The sequence below is a fragment of the Macrotis lagotis genome, chromosome X, assembly GCF_037893015.1.
Source record: "Macrotis lagotis isolate mMagLag1 chromosome X, bilby.v1.9.chrom.fasta, whole genome shotgun sequence".
In the NCBI taxonomy this organism is placed as follows: Eukaryota; Metazoa; Chordata; class Mammalia; order Peramelemorphia; family Peramelidae; genus Macrotis; species Macrotis lagotis.
This window is the reverse complement of record NC_133666.1, coordinates 164,580,784-164,596,684: the sequence shown is the minus strand read 5'-3', so window position 1 is coordinate 164,596,684 and position 15,901 is coordinate 164,580,784.

Here is a 15,901-nt window from a genome sequence, read left to right as displayed (position 1 = left end):
AATATATTAAATAGTTCTTTTTATCATATTAGATTGATATATTGTTATCTCAAATAGAAAGAGCTAAGTGAAATAGTGAATAGAGTTTTGGACTTAGAAATAGGGAGACCTGAGTTCAAATCTAGCATCAGGCACTTGCTAGCAATCTGACCATGTGAAAGTCACATAACTTTTGTGTCAGTTTTCAGTTTTGTGAAATGAGAATAATAATAATATCAACCACATAAGGTTGCTGTGAGGATCAAATGGAATATTATTTTTAAATCTCTTTTTAAACCTTAAAGCACTATATAAGTATTAGCAGTTAATATTATCAATTGATTATACATTTAACCTTAAAAAGTTAACCATAAAAAGCTTTACACCTTAACTTTTAATATGTAAAATGTACCCTCCTCCCCCTGCAAGCACTTGTTTAATACAATGCAGCATTGAATTTGGAAGATTTTGATGCATTTTTAAAGTCATCATTTTGAATCTACACTTTTATGGAATTGGATTCCTTTGATTTACTGGCAATTTTTTCAATTCTAGCCTTGATTATAGACCATTGATATTCACTGATGCTTTCATCATGTCCCTAGGCATATTTGTTTACAATACTGGAATGTTTTTATTAACCTGTCAGGACATATATTATGGATAAATATCATTGGATGGTATTTTAATCTCCATTTGAGAATTTCCACAATTCCAGAATCATTTCTCTTCCTGGTATAGAAAAACCACCATGCATGTAGAACTTAAAGCTTGTTAAGCCCTTTAAAAATGTTATCATTTTATTCTATTTTTTTAGGTTTTTGCAAGGCAATGGGGTTAAGTGACTTGCTCAAGATCACACAAGTAATTATTAAGTGTCTGAAGCCAGATTTGAACTCAGGTATTCCTGACTTCAGGGCCAGTGCTCTATTCACTGCACCACCTAGCTACCCCTATCATTTTATTCTTAAAAATAAAACAAATTTCTCAAATAGTCTCATTTTCCAGATAAGGAAGAGGTTAAGGTACTTCCCCAAGATTACACAAGTAGTAAATTTTAGAGGCAGGATCTGAGCTCAATTTGGGGTTTGAGTTCAAAATGTGAATTTTTTCCTGACTCCCGGACTGTACCCTATTCAGTGACTTCCTTCCTTCCTTCCTTCCTTCCTTCCTTCCTTCCTTCCTTCCTTCCTTCCTTCCTTCCTTCTTTCCTCCCTCCTTCCCTCCCTTCCTTCCTCTATCTGTCCCCTCCTTCCTTTCTTCCTTCCTTCTCCCTCTTCCTTCCTTCCTTCCTTCCTTCCTTCCTTCCTTCCTTCCTTCCTTCCTTCCTTCCTTCCTTTCTTCCTTCCTGCCTTCCTGCCTTCCTGCCTTCCTGCCTTCTTTCCTTCCTTCCTTCTTTCCTCCCTTCCTTCGGAAGATCTCTTCTTATTACAAGGATTAATTAGACTTTTCACAACAGTAGTTTTTAAATTCTTGATATTATTCTCCATTTCAACCACACATTACTTGTTCTCTATGCATCTGGCTCTTTCAATATGACTTGAATGATCCTTGAAATGTTTGCCTTTTCCACAGTGACAGCTAATATAATATCTCTAATAGTTATTTAAATGTGCTTTCTGAAAATTGTTGTTCAGTTGTTTCAGTCATGCCCAACTTTTTGTGGCCTCCCTTAGAATTTTATTGGCAAAGATATTGGAATGGTTTCCCATTTCCTTCTCTAGCTCCATTTTACAGATGAGGAGATTGAGGCAAACAGAGCTAAGTGACTTTTCCAGAGGTTATACAATCTTTATGTGCATCATGTTAAAGATATTTACATTAGACATGTTATGAAAGTAGAAACAGAATAAAAAGGAGAAAACCACACACACATGCATGTGTACATATGCATATGCACACATACACACAAAATGAAAATAGCATGCTTTGATCTGTTTTCAGACCTCATGTTCTCTTTCTGGATGTGAGTAACATTTATACCATAAATTTTCTGGAATTTTCTTCAAACATTGTATTGCTGAGAAGGTGATCATCTTACAATGTAACTGTTACTATATACAATGTTTTCTTCTGCTCACTTTCACTCCACATCAGTTCTTGAACATTTTTTTTCTGAAATCTGCCTATTCATAATTTCTTATTACATTTATAGAACACAACTTGTTCAAACATTCCCAATTAAATATTTTAGAACATGTTGGTTTTTTTCTCCTTTTTTGGTGTCTTTGGGAAACAGTCTTAGTAGTGGTATTGCTAGATCAAAGGATAGTGCACAGTTTGATTGACCTTTGGTCATAATTCCAAATTATTGAGATGAATCTTTATGGAAGTCAGAAACTAGAGCCATAGAAACAAGTGAGGAGGAAATGAGCAATGATGTATAAACAGGATTTAAACTCTCGTCAAAGTGCAGTATTCATGCATAGTGTTACTAGCAGTTAAGAGCTTAGCTATAGAAAAATACTAAAATATTGATGGTATTGGATAACAAACTAAGGCATTTGGATTATATCCTATGGGTAATAAGAAACTGAATAGCACTTGATATTGGTCACAGAACTTTCCTAAGAGTCAGTAAGACCCTGGGGTTCAAATTCTATCTGACATTTGCTGTCTGTGTGATCATAGTTGTGCAGCTTTCCTTCTCAGTGTACCCAAAGTCAATTCTCTAAGAATCTGAATGGAAGAGCAGGTGTAGATGTACATTGGCAGAAGGGTATCAAGACTCCCATTTATTGATAAAATTACAGGTAATTTTAATCTGATAAAATACAATTAAAAAAAGATCAAGGGGAAGCTATTGAAAGATTTTGGAAAGAAGAATGGGTTTTCAGATTTGTATCAGAGGTAGGTTATTATAGGCTGAATTTGAAGTACGATACAGGGAGGTGTGTGTGTGTGTGTGTGTGTGTGTGTGTGTGTGTGTGTATGTGTGTTTTCACACATATGCACATGCTCCAGTATGCACATTGTGGGAAGTGCTGTCAAATAGAAAGGGAAAGCAAGAAATTGTCAGATAGAAAAGCATGGAGTATTTGATATATCTAGATACCTAAAAAAATTCCTTCTTTGGCTTATTTGGTTGAACTTCAATCATGTCCAAGCAGTTTTCTCTTGAAGTGCAGCCCTTAGATAACCCAAGATATTTAGATTTTTTCAGAGTCCAGTGGATTTTTCCATGCTATTATTAGATTGGAATTGAAAAGTGCTGAATTCCTCTGAAGAATGTTATAGATATATGAGCTGTGAATCTCACCCCCAAATCATGATAACAGTAGTGGTCTAATGTCATAAGTGGTTGAGAAGAACAGCCCATAAATTAACATAAAGCACTTTGAAGACATTGCATGAGGCAAGTGCAGACTTTTCTTTCAGTATACTAACTTTACTGGAGATTTACATAGAGTTTCATTAGTTTAAATATATTATTGAATGATTTCCCCATATTTATGTGGTTAAATAACACTGAGCAAGTGGAGGAATTGAGAGAGAGAGAGAGAGAGAGAGAGAGAGAGAAAGAGAGAGAGAGACAGAGAGAGACAGAGAGATAGAAGAGAGAGACAGGAAAACAGAGAAAGAAACAGAGACAGAGACAAAGGCAGAGAGGCAGCAAGAGCTAGAGAATAAAAGATGAGAGCAAAATAGAAAAACATAAACTTCAATATTTAGATATAATGTCATGCTAGTTATGTTTGTGGCTGATTGATAACCTTAACTTAATTTTCTGCTCCTGGGTGACATATCACAGAACTAAAAGCTATCCTGATTCAGTCTTGCCTTTGTTTTGATGTTTTTCAGAAGGAAGTTTATAAATTTATGTTATGTTCACTTGTCCATTTCTTAGAGGAAAATACCAAATAAGAGACCATCAAATAAATAAAACAAAAAATAAAAGATATAAACATAAGTGCAGCCAAGTAAACCAATCAGCTTGAAATCAAGACCCACCATGTATTCTGTTGTTGCAGCAGCCATAATTCCATGATTGTGAACACCCCACTGACTGGATTACTTGGCAGGCCGTGTGAGCTATAGCTTGCTGCCAGCTGCTGTATTTAAGACTGCTTTAGATTAGAATGCAGATGTACAACATTTAAAGTTTATAGTTTAAACATAGATTCATGGATCACTTTAAAGGGAGCTTAACCTGTAAAGTCACAGAAAGTCTGTAGACCAAATTAGAGATTTACTTGGAGTGTAAGATCTACTAGAGATTGTGTTGAATGTATAGTGAAGATCAGCCTTGACCCTTTGCATACATTGAAGTTTCCTCACAAATAAACTGCATGAGTTTGTGTGCAAAAATGGAATGACTAATGTTCAGAAAGATGTTTCATTCTGTACACCCAAAGGAAGAATAAACCTATATGTTGAGGGGGAGAGTGAGGTTACCACTTAGGAGAGCAAGAGTTATTATTCCCATAATAAATGACATAGAATAAGAACTTTTTATCTATTTTATTTTCATCTGACAGGAACCAGCCAAGAAGATTTGATATTTAACCTTGTAATTTCATAACTGACATACCAAGGAATGAGCTAGTTATTTTTATAACTTGGGATTGGCATCTATATCTTTGGATGTTTGGGGAAAGGAGACAGTTTATTCTGGAAATGAAAAACTTCAACATTTCATTTCCAGATTGGAGAATTTTTTATGTCCATAAGGGATAAAAATCAGAATATCTATGAAAGTTCCTTTATCTGTAGATTTAGTGGTGGTTCCCTTAGGATTTAATTCTTTCATAAAATCTCCAATCTTTTGTTTGCTCATAAGTTCAAATCTATCTGTCTCCTTCATTTAACTTAAGGGTTTTTTTTTTTTGCAGGGCAAATGGGGTTAAGTGGCTTGCCCAAGGCCACACAGCTAGGTAATTATTAAGTGTCTGAGGCCACATTTGAACTCAGGTACTCCTGACTTCAGGGCTGGTGCTCTATCTACTGCACCACCTAGCCATCCCTTCATTTAACTTTAGAAGTCAGTTTGCTTCCCATTTCTCTACTTTGTTGTAGTATCTTTTTTAAAAGTGATATTCTCATTTTATGACCCATGGGCTACTGTGTTCTTTCCCAAACAGGTCCATTTCACTTTCACTGACCTCATATTAGCCTAACTCTTCCCCACACCTATTCATGTCTATCCCAGTTTCCAAGTTTTATTGGGGGTAGGGGCAGATCTTTGTCAATTCTGAGAACCGAATTTTTAGAAATTTCTATTTTTAAAGCATCATGAAGTTCAATTATGCCTGTATTTTCCCATATTGTGGTATATAAGGCAGCATACATTAGTAACATGGTACTTTTCATTTGTTCTTTATGGTGCTGATATTTATTCACATTCATCCTGCTTTTCTTAAGACAATTTCCCTTTCATGATCAAGATCCACCGTATTTTATTATTTTGCTTAATTGATTTTCCATTTTCATCAAAAGTAGTCAGTTCTCCTTAAATTTTACTGATAACTTTTCTTTTCACATTGAACTAATTTATGAATATAGCTACCCTTATTTATCTCCAGCATTGTGACAAATTAAACAGAAGCAACTGCTATAATGACTGTTTCTGATAATATATGATACATTTTGTCCCATAATCCTTCACCTCTCTGTCAATAGAAGGAAGACATTTCAGTATTCATTCCTTAAAATGAAAATGGTCAATATAATTATTGTTTCATTTCTTTAGCATTTTTTCCTTTCTTTACATTTTTGACATTACTATATACTCTATTGATTCTGCTCTTTTTGCTAATCAACTTCTGGACAGTGTCCTAATCTGCTAGATGCTTTAATCTGGGAAATAACCTAGAAAAGAGAGGATCTATGACCTCTCAAAAGACAGAAAGGGGCTTTTATTCATCAATAACCCAAGTGTTATTTACATTAAGGCAATAATATTGATAAAAATTTGTATTCGATATAGAACAATAAAAAGAGGAAGCACATAGGAAGAATTTTCACAAAACTAAATCTTACTATATTTTGACTTAATATCATATTAAAACTGTGAGACATGTTAGTATAAAGCACACCTCTCTGAAGCAATTTCCACAATACAATATAAAGTTGGACAATAACTCTCATCCTAATCAGAAATTCACATTTCCAAGTGCACTATTTGGTAGGATCTTTTCATATAACTTTCCTATTTGTATTCATGCCACCACTTTTGAGCATAAATAGCAATCTTGAACAATTGAAGTGAAAAAATGAGAAGTATTTTAGTGGTTAAGAATGAAAAACTGGGCATGTTAGCTTTCATAAGCAGACAAGACAGTATATACAGAAGCCAAGGAACTGGTTTTCTTTTTTGCATCTTTAGCAAAAAATCTGAAACAACAGCAGCACAAAAATTTCCTCTGAGTTTTGCTAGAGTTTCAGGTTTGGTCATCTGATAAATTCTATAAATAGCAAGAAACTGTAAATAGAGAGGTAACTGAAAATAGTAGCATCTGTGTCCTGGCTGAGAAGGAAGAACAACAATTGGATCTGCATTTGCTACTAAATCTGCCGTGACAAAATTAGTTTGATTGTTTGTGTATTGCTCCAAATGGTTATGGATTTAAATGAGATTTAACCCAACAATATGGATCAGAGATTTATTACTAACTTGTTACCTAAGAGAGTTGGTTGGGTATGCTGAGACATTAAGGAATTTACTAAGAATCTCAGATAGTATATGTCAAAGACTATACAATCATGATTCAGAAGTTGACCTTTTAACTACCAACCTTTAAAAGCAGCATGTTACAATAGATATAGAGCCAATGTTCAAATCCTGACTTTTTTTCTTACCACTTATGTCATGTTGGGAAAATCACTTGGACTTTCTGGAGATCAGTTTGCTCATATGCAAAATAAAAAGGCTGAACTAAAGTCCACTTAACCTCTAAATCAATGATTATATGCTATTCTGTTTGTGGAATGGTTCTAAAGGCAGCACAATCTGCCCTGAATAGGTAAAGGTCTGCTCATTTCAGTAAACTTGTCTTTTCTACTTTCTTTTGATTTTTCATGCTAGAAAATCACTGGAACATCCAGAAAGAAGAAAATATTTCTAATATTGATCTGAAAGAAAGGAATGTGAAATCAAATTCCCTAGAAGAGGAATCAGACAGTGTGAACTTAATCCTACCACAGTCATAGACAAAAAGAGATCCAGTATCTCTGACATGTGGCAGCAAGATTTGAGGTCTTGATTAGAAACATGAGGATAGAATGGATAATGAGCATTCCTAACAGTAAGGAGGGGACAAGGATAGGAAGTGTTCTTCCAGACATCGAGAATTTGGTGTGTTTGTGTGTGTGTGTATTTGTATGTGTGTGTGTTTGTGATAGAGACAGAGACAAATGTATACAGAGAGAGGGAGGGAGGGAGGGAAGGAGAGAGAGAGAGAGAGAGAGAGAGAGAGAGAGAGAGAGAGAGAGAGATTGAATTGTTAAAATTCCCTGAAAATAATAATATATTTAATTTGAAATCAAAAGAAAAATAAAGTCAAAATATAAATGAAAGGGAAAATAAAAGAAACAAATCAGTAGATTCATTTAGAGTATAAATGAATATAAGTCCATCTCAATAAGATGCAAAAAAGTGAACTAAAATTTACATTATTGACTCACATGACTTACATTTAGGATCATAGAAAAAAACAGATTCTTAATAAAGACACAATAATTACTTTGTAGCCACTCACAGTTGTGCAAATTGTTCAAAAGACTCTCTAATAAGAAGATATTTGTCTATAATTTTCTTTCAAGCAGAGGAATTGCTAGTCACAAAGTGATTAGAGTGGACCATCTAACCTGAATTGAATCAATGTTTAGAAGATATAATAGTAAGAATCAATTTATTTTTGATGAAAGACCAAAGCCTGGAAGTATTTCAACTTAAAAATAATTAATAAAAGGGAAAGTCACTTGAGGAACCTTGAAATTTTTATACAAATTATGTTTGTGAAGGATATTTTAGTGAATACAGAGCTAACCTTGTATCAGAAAGGTCTTTCATCTTTCCATTGGAAAATTATTTCACCTGCCAGTGATTTAAGCAACTCACTAAGTCTATAAAGTGATGACTTACTGATCATAACAATAGGAGCATCCTTATTAAGATAACCCTATACCAATGAAATCATAGATACAGATCTCCACCCTGTATCTAAGAAATAGGATTAGGAACCTAGCTTAAGGTGGGAAAAATACATGTTTTCTCACAATTAGAGTCAAATGCTTGCAATCCTCATAAAAGGGTAATTGTTATTAAAATTAACTTTTTTGCTTTGCTGGAAGGATTTCTACTAAATATTCTGTCAATACATGAAATTTATTAAATACATGAAGTTTTATGGTTACATTACAAATAAAGTGGTATATTATAGTGGTGTATTCATCTAAATAAATCCTACCTATGTGAAATCTAACAACCTTAACTTGATCAAGCCTCACATTTAGGTCAAGCATCCTTTATTCTCTCATATCAAGTACTATGAAGGGAACAGAGTTTAATCTGATGTAGTCCTACCAATAGGGAATTTATTTTATGATCTATCAGTTCACTGCCATTTTGAGAAAGCATTTATTTCATCCCAAACATGTGTCTTTTTGTTCTGTCTCTGGTCTTGGACCCAACATGATTAACATGGTTTATGTTGTAGGGAATTACATAGAATGATGGAAAGTGACAGGTTACCAGCGTTTAGCCCATCAGAGAGTCATATTTACAAACTAAAATAACATCAGGTCTTCCTTTCCTCTTCAAATATACCATCAAAATTTCTCAGACCATAGATAGATTATTGAGTGACAGAATAAAGCTTTGCATCTTACCCTGTTGAACAATGCCCCTGCATATTCTCTCTCTCTCTCTCTCTCTCTCTCTCTCTCTCTCTCTCTCTCTCTCTCTCTCTCTCTCTCTCTCTCTCTCTCTCTCTGTAAGTATATATGTATATACATACAGGCATATGTGTGTTTGTGTGTGTGTGTGTGTGTGTGTGTGTTAGAGTATGAAACTGTATTTTCTTGAATTCAACAAATATTTAGTGAGGAATTCTGATAAGAAAACTGAATGAAAAACTGTGCCTGAGTTAAACTACCCTTTATTATCTCAAAATAGCAAAAGATATTTCAAACACAGATTTTTTTCAAAAAGTAGAATAAAACTAAGTATAAGTATAAGGAAACACTTCACAGAAAAACCAGCAGTGATAAAATAACATAAATGTGTAATTTGAACAAAGGAATTCAATGTAATGAATAAATACTGGAAAATTAAAGTTGGTAGGAAAAAACCTCTAGATGAGAGGGAAAATATATAATATTTTATAAGACCCACCCAAATAATAATGGGTGAATAGTCTGATATATCTTTGATTTAGGGAGAACACATTTCAAAGGGTTCAGAAGACAGAAAGCTAAGATCCCATGGATTAGAATGACAGGGGAAATTTGCTCAGGAGAGATGAAAGATATTCAAGGATGAGATTCTGAAAGCACACAAGAAAACAATTCTAATAAGGAGGAAAAATGTGAATTGTCTAAAGAGGTTGATGTTGATGTATAGGGAATTCACTAGGAGATTTAAATTTAAAAAAGTAAAAACAAGAAACAATGTGAGAAAATGGATATGAATAGAAAAGTGTAGTATGCTTCTTTAAAGTTAGTGTCAAGAATGCCAAGGCTCTAAAGTAATTGAGATTTTTTTAGGAAAGTTAAGAACAACTCCAAAAAGTTGTTGGGTTAGGACTTTTGCCTTAATGCTTGAGAAATTGATAGATGACAACAGAGAACAAAGGAAACTACTAAATTTTTATTTTGTTGCTGTTTTCTCTGCCAAGGAAAATAGTCTTTATAATGGAAATGACCAAACAAAATTGTTTAATATAGAGCTCATCACCAAAACTGTTAATCCCATACCAAGAGAATATTGAGATAACTTTGATCAATTCAAGTTATTTGGAATAAATGAATTTTATATATTCACAAAGTAAAATAACTTACAAATGCTGAAAAATAATGAAACATGTAAGCAGTACCACAAGACTGGAAAAGGCTAAATATCATTTGGATTGAAAGAAATAAAAAGTTAAAAGATTGTCAATATCATTTACCAACTATTGGTTAGAGAATAAAACTTCATTTCCTGAGAAACGTTAGATAGATCATTAAAAAGATGATTGACAAATAGAAGAGGATCTCTGATTACCAAGGGTCAATATGACTTTTAAAGGATACATCAAAATGGACTAACTTCATTTCCTTTGTGATAAGATTATGAAACTTGTAAGTGATGTAAATGCTATAGACATATTTCAGATAAATTTTAGCAAAGTTTCTAATAAAGTATAACAATTTTTTTGTAGAATATGGAGAAATGTGAACCAGATGACAAGAAAATCAGATGAATACAAAATTGGTTGGGTAACCACACCCAGAGTAGAAGTTGTCAGTGGTTAAATATCAAGTTGGCAGGAAATTTCTAATAACATGTTGTTGACAAGAAACAGACTTGAACCATTAAGGACCATAGTTAAAATGAGGGTAGAAGTAGAATATATTTTGTTTCATGCGAATTTTAAAAAGCAATCATAGAAAGATAATATAGGAACAGTAAAATTTTTAAAAGATTAAAAGAGGTGTCAGGAAATTGCATTATATGTAAAGGCACCAGCAATATTAAATGATATCATTACTTAACATATGAATACTTAACAGAAATATAAATGTTATGAGTTGACAAATCAATCAAATTACCAGGAAAATATCAATTAAAAAAAACAACTTATGTGTCTCTTTCAGATCTAAACAAATTAAGGAAAACAATTATAAATCAAAGATCTAAATACAATTTTAGATAGATTAGTTAAAACAGATTTTAAGAGATTAAATTAAAATATTAAGTAGAATTAGAAATTGCGTGATATCTCTATAAAACTAACCATGTGTTAAGACATAAAAATATAGAGAAAATGAGATATATTAGACACATTCTCTACTCACCACACAAACATGCACATAAATTTTAATCAATAATGGTCATTTGAAGTAATGATTTAAATTTAAAAATAAAGCAATAGAGGGCATCCTGGGTGGGGCCAAGATGGTAGTATGAAGCTAACATGTTCCCAGGACTTTTCCCTACCAAAGATAAATGAAGCCTCTGAACTAGTATTTAATCTACAAATTCCACCAAGAAAAAGAGAAAATTCAAAGTTTTCAATGGTAGACATCATGGAGGATCTTTAATAAATGTCTTTTTATTTGGAGGAAAAGGGGAAGTAAAGCCCAGGAGGTAGGAGTCCAGGAAAGCCAGCAGGAGGCTTTTAGCCACAGTGAGTCCACATCCCAACAGGTTCACAATAACAGAGGTCCCAGCACTAGATAGCAAGCAGAAAGAAGGCTCCCAATCCCAAAGTCTGAACCCTGGAAACAAAGGGGCAAAAGACTGTGTCAGGAACACATTACTGCTAACACTATCAGAACTTGGACATAAAGGAGGAAACAACCCTGCACAAAGGCAAGACCTGGACTGCCTAGGCAAATCTTGGCCAGCAACAAGCCAGGGATCAGACCTCAGTTCTAAAAGCTTGGATCTATACTCTCCATTCCCCAGGAGCAGAACTAAACATCAAAGATGAGCAAAAAAAAACCTAAAAGAGCATTCACCATAGAAAACTATTTTACAGACAAAGATGATGACAAAGTCATTTCTGAAGAAGAAAGCAGTGAAAAATCATTCACAGTGGAAGTCTCAAAAGAGTTTATGAATTGGATTTAATCTAAAAGCTCATTGAAGAACTTAAAATGAATTTTAAAAAAAGGAAAAGAGGAAGAAGAAAAATGGAAAAAATGTAGGAAAATTATGAAAAATTGATCAGGGAATTCAACAGCTTTAAAAAAGAAACACAAAATGAAATTGAAGGAAATAAAACTTCAAAAATTAGAATTGAATAGAAACCAATAAATCTTTGAGACTATAAGATTCCATCAAACAAAATAAAAAGTCTGAAAAAAATTGAAGAAAATGTAAAGTACCTTTTAGGAAAAACAAATGACCTGGAAAATAGATCTAGGAAAGATGATCTATGAATCATTGGAATACTAGAAAGCCTAGATCAAAAGAAAAACCTGGAAAACAACATGTAAGAAAATATTAGGAAAAACTATCCAAATCTACTAGAACAAGGAGACAATATAACCACTGAAAAACACACAGAACCCCTCCAGAAAAAAGACTCCAGGATGAAAACTCCAAAGGCTGTTATAGCCAAATTCCATAAATCTCAAATAAAGAAGAGAATAATCCAAACAACAAAAAGAAAGCAATTTTAAATACAAAGGAAACATAATCAAACTCACACAAGACCTATCAGTCTCAACATTGAAGGAATGGAAGATCTGGAATACCATATATTGGAGTATAAAGGACCTGCGATCACATCCCAGAATTTACTACTCTGAAAAATTCAGGATATACTGTCAGGGGCAAATATGTATGTACAACAAAATAGAGAACTTCCAGAATTTCTTGACACAAAGAGCGGAAATGAACAGAGAATTCAATTGTCAGATATGTGACTCAAGAATTACATAAAAAGTTAAATGAAAAGGGGTAGGAAAAAAACAAAACAAAACAAATGTTGGTCAAGACCATCAAATTATATACAACCCTAAAAGGGAAGATGTAACATTTGTAATTCTTGAGAACTTTAGTTCTCTTAGAATAATTAAAGAGTCAAAAATAATTGAAAAGATTGGACTTAAAGCTTATGGATATAGTTGGGTCTTGTCTCTCCCTTGAAGAGGCCCAAGATGACATATTATGTTCGAGACAAAAAGCCCTGATGAAAAGGAGGGGTGTTAACTCTAAAATTAAGTTTCTCCTTATCCTTTCACCCACTTTAATTCTGCTGTGCTGACAAAGTTTAACCCTTTCTCTAATAAGGACTTTATAAACTTCATATTCTTGAGTCAGTGTCTCCCATAATTTATAATCATTTGTAAAGTACTCAAGTGAGGCCTTCAGAGTTTCCCTTTAATTAGAGTCCTTTAAGATTCTTGTAGTTAATTAAATTAGGATTTAATTTAATCCTTGATTCACTAAAGAAATGGTTAAGTAGTCTGGGTGTATGTGTGTGTGGGTGGGGGGTGGGGTGGGTAAAGTGTGAGAAAATAGTCCTAGGAGAAGGGGTATAAATAGTTCAAGAAATGATTTGGTTTTGGATGATACTTTGGCTCATGAGGAGGATTGTGTGTGTCTTTGGAGGGTATTTGAAAAGGGGGTAAGGTAAAAACTGATTATAATTATAATTTGATGTAATTTGAGACAATGCTGCTTATCAAGCAATCAGCCTGTGATGATACTTTGATAACAATTTGAGCTCATCAAGCAATCAAATATTCACACTGATTAATAGTACTTCAGCATAAATAACAGCTGGTGAAGAGATACAAAGATTTAAAATTTTAGAGGGAAAGAAGGGAGAATTTGAATATAAAGTAAATTCTCTTCAATAGATTTGTCCAGAGAGGGAATAAGATCCATTTGGGTTTAAAAATCTATTGTAATCTACAAGGAAGGAGGGGATGGGGGAAAGAAAAGATAAGGGAAGAAGGGACTGATTAAAGGGAAAATGAAGGTATATGTGAAAATAAATTAAAAGTTAAATTTGAAAATTTGAAAAATTAAAAGTTAAAGGAGAAAGGGTGAAAACTTTTGGTGAAGAGGAAAAAGAGGAAGGGAGAGAGAAAAATATAAATGGAGAAAGATAGCATGGAGGGAAATACAGAATTAGCCATCTTAATTGTAAATATGAATGGGATGAACTGTCCCATAAAATAGAAGCAGATAGTATGATGGATTAAAAATCAGAATCTTACAATATAATGTTTATAATAAAGAGAGATATACACATTTGTTTGACAAATGCAAAATATATTATGGCTCAGCTGAAAATAACAAAATCAGGAATAGTGATTTTGATCTCAGATAAAATAAAAGCAAAAATTTAGTTCATTAAGAGGGATAAGGAAGGAAACTGTATGTTCTTAAAAGGCATCATTGGTAATGAAGCTGTATCATTACTAAAAAAAATGTATGCACATAAAAAAATGGTATGGCATTCAAATTCCTGGAGGAAAAGTTGAGTGAATTACAAGGAGAAAAATACAGCAAAACTTTAATAATGAGCGACCTCACTCTTCCTCTCTCAGAACTAAATAAATATAACAACAAAATAAACAAGATGGAAGTTAAGAAGGTGATTGAAATCTTAGAAAGCTTAGAAATGATAGACATCTGGAGAAAACTTAATGGGGATAGAAAATAATATACCTTTTTCTCAGCAGTATATAATACCTATACCAATAATGACCATGTACTAGGACACCTTATAATCAAATGCAGAAAGATATAAATAATAAATATATACTTCTCAGTCCATGATGCAATAGAAAGTACATGTAATTAAGATCATTGAAAGATAAATCAAAGCCTAAATAATTTAATTTTAAATAATGGGTAGATCAAAAAGTAAATAATAGAAATAATCAATAATTATATCCATGAAAATGACACTATAGAAACATTACACAAAAATACATGGGATGCAGCCAAGGAAATTTTGAGGGAGAGCTTTATATGTCTAAATGCCTTTTATGAATAAAATGAAGAATGAGGAGATCAATGAATTGGTTATATAACTAAAAAAAACTAGAAAAAGAATGAATTAAAGATCCCCAATAAAATAGAAAAAATAGAGATTCTGAAAATCAAGGGAGAGATTAATAAAATTGAAAGCAAGAAAAACATTGATCTCATAAATAAAACTAAGAGTTGGTTTTATGAAAAAGCCAATAAAATAGACAAACCTTTGATTAACCTGATTTTAAAAAAAGAAAGAAGATCACCAAATTAAGAGTGTCAAAAACAAAAAGGATGAAGTAACCACCAGTGAGGAGGGAATTGAAGAAATAATTCAGAACTACTTTGTTGTATGCCAATCAATTAGATAACCTGAGTGAAATGGATGAATATTTACAAAACTGCAATCTGCCTAGATTAACAGAAGAGGAAATAAATTACTTAAATAACCCATTTAAGAAAAAAAATGCAGACACCATCTATAAACTCCCTAAGAAAAATTCTCCAGGTACCTATGGATTTACTAGTGAATTCTACCAAATATTTTAAAAAACAATTAATTCCTGTTCTACATAAAGTATTTTTTTAAAAAATAGGAGGAGTTTTGCCAAATTCCTTTTGTGACACCAAAAAGGTGTTGATATCTAAACCAGGAAGAAACCAGACAGACAAAGAAAATTATAGGCCATTCTCCCTAATGAATATTGATGCAAAAATCTTAAATGAAATTTTAACAATGAGACTACAGCAAGGTATTACTAGGATAATACACCATGAACAGATAGGAATTAAACCACATAGGCAGGGATGGTATAGTATTACAAAACACTTAACCTAACTGAACATATCAATAGCAAAGCCAACAGAAATCATGATTTTCTCAATAAAGACTGAAAAAAACCTTTGATAAAATACACCATCCATTCCTAGTAAAAACAATAGAAAGTTTAGGAACAAATTAAGTTTTCCTTAAAATAGTAAATAATATGTATCTAAAACATCAACAAATATATGTAAAGGGAATAAACTTGGAGTGTTTCCAATAAAATCAAGGGTGAAACAAAGATTCCTGTTATCGCATTACCTTTCAATATTGTATTAGAAATGCTAGTTTTAGTAATAAAAGAAAAAAGAAGAAATGGAAGGAGTCAGGATTGACAATGAGGGAATGAAGCTTTCATTCTTTTCAGATCATATGATAGTATACTTAGAGAACCTGAGAAAAATCATTTAAAAAACTCCTTGAAACAATGAACAAATTCAGCAAAGTATTTATAAAGT